The following is a 2,369-nucleotide window of genomic DNA, read 5'->3' as shown; positions in this document are numbered from 1 at the left end:
TCTCTCTCTCTCTCTCTCCCTCAAGCGAGAGGAGACCACCTCATCAGCACTTCCTCCTCCTTCTCCTCCTCCTCCTCCTCTCCAGTGTCTTCCCTAATCCATTTTTAGGAACCTTATTCGGCTAACCAGATCCCCCCAGCTATTATTAGCATCATCAACTTCCCACCGAAGCCCCTTGCCCAGATGAGCATCGACACCAATGGAATAAGTGGTCCCTAAATACTCCGTTAAATGAAAATAAGATGCTGGTAGTAGTAGTAGTAGTAGTAATAGTAGTAGTAGTAGTAGTAGTAGTAGTAGTAGTAGTAGTAGTAGTAGTTAACGATTTTAAGATATCTCATTTGTTTTATGTTCATAAGTTCATTCGATATTTTTTTTTCTATTCCCTTTCCTCACTGGGCTATTTTTCCCTGTTGGAGACCATGGGAATATAACATTCTGCTTTTCCATCTAGAAATATAGCTTAGCTAATAGTAGTAGTAGTAGTAGTAGTAGTAGTAGTAGTAGTAGTAGTAGTAGTTAATGATTTTAAGATATCTCATTTGTTTTATGTTCATAAGTTCATTCGATGTTTTTTTTTTTATTTCCTTTCCTCACTGGGCTATTTTTTCCTGTTGGAGCCCATGGGAATATAGCATTTTGCTTTTCCATCTAGAGCTGTAGCTTTGCTAGTAGTAGTAGTAGTAGTAGTAGTAGTAGTAGAAGTAGTAGTAGTAGTAGTAGTAAAATATCCTATTTGTTTTATTATTACTTATCATAAGTATAGTTGATTTTTTCATTTCTTTTCCTCACTGGGCGATTTTCGCTGTTGGAGCCTTTGAGTTTGTAGCATCCTGCTTTTCTAGTAGTAGTAGTAGTAGTGGTAGTAGTAGTGGTAGTAGTAGTAGTAAGATATCTAATTTGTTTTACTATTACTTCTCGTAAGTTTAGTTAATTTGGTTATTTCCCTTCCTCACTGGGCAATTTTCAATTTTGCAGCCCTTGAGTTTATAGCATCCTGCTTTTCTAGTAGTAGTAGTAGTAGTAGTAGTAGTAGTAGTAGTAATCGTAAGATATCTTATTTGTTCTACTATTACTACTCATAAAATTGATTCTTTTTTCCTTTCCTCACTGGGCGATTTTCAATGTTGGAGCCCATGGGCTTATAGCATTTTGCTTTTCCAACTAAGGGCGTAGCTTAGCCAGCAGTAAAATAATTATAACAGTAGTAGTAGTAGTAGAAGCAGAAGTAGTAGTAGTAGTAGTAGAAGTAGTAGTAGTAGTAGTAGTAGGATATCTTATTTGTTTTACTATTACTTTTCATGAGTTTAGTTGATTTTCTTTATTTCCTTTCCTCACTGGGCGATTTTCACTGTTGGAGCCCTTTAGTTTATAGCATTTTGTTTTTCCAACTGGGGTCGTAGCTTAGCTAGCAGTAATAATAATAATAATAACAGCAGTAGTAGTAGTAGTAGTAGTAGTAAGAGTGAATGAATGAAATAAAAGAGGATAAAAGAGGTTTACTGACTTGCAACAGACCATAGCAAACTGCAATGAATGATACAACGGATCATAATGAGACTCAACATAGATTTGATTGATGAATCCGGGTCATAAAACACAGCGCTGGGGCCTGGGAGGCCATTCAGTGCCCATATACAACTCCGGTCGGCAACCCAGACGTTGAATTATGTAGTTGTAAATAGAGAGGTTGGAGAGCTATAGTCAATTTCTTTTAGCGATGCAGATTTGCACCGACTCACAGGGGTGCCCTTTTAGCTCGGAAAAATTTCCTGATCGCTGATTGGTTGGACGAGATCATTCTAACCAATCAGCGATCAGGAAACTTTACCGAGCTAAAAGGGCACCGCTGCGAGTCGGTGCAAATCTGCCTCGATAAAAAAAATGGACTATAGTTGAAACAACCATTGAAGTTAAAGAGGCTGAACAGCGAGAAGAAGGTTAAAAAGTAGTTGCAAAGACCTTGATGCAATGCCACTTGACCCTATATAGAAAGTGAAATATGCAACATCAAATAATTGATATTAAAGAAACGGAATTAGAAATAAGAGAAGAAAGACAATATAGCAGGAGAAACCTTGCCTGGGGTTCGAGTGGCCTGCAAACTCCTTAGTTCCTTTGGTCGCTGCAACCTCACCATCCTTGTGAGCTAAGGATGGGGGGTGTTGGAGGAGCCATTAGGTCTATCTGCTGAGTCATCAGCAGCCATTGCCTGGCCCTCCTTGGTTCTAGCTTTGGAGAGGGGGTTTGAGCGCTGGTCTCTAGGACATTGTCCTGCTTGATTAGGCAATGTCACTGTCCCTTGTCTCTGCCATTCATGAGCAGCCTTTAAACCTGATGCAATGAGTGATGATGATGGAAATACAAGA

This window comes from Palaemon carinicauda, chromosome 29 (assembly GCF_036898095.1).
Source record: "Palaemon carinicauda isolate YSFRI2023 chromosome 29, ASM3689809v2, whole genome shotgun sequence".
NCBI classification, from domain to species: domain Eukaryota; kingdom Metazoa; phylum Arthropoda; class Malacostraca; order Decapoda; family Palaemonidae; genus Palaemon; species Palaemon carinicauda.
This window is presented reverse-complemented; position numbering follows the sequence as displayed.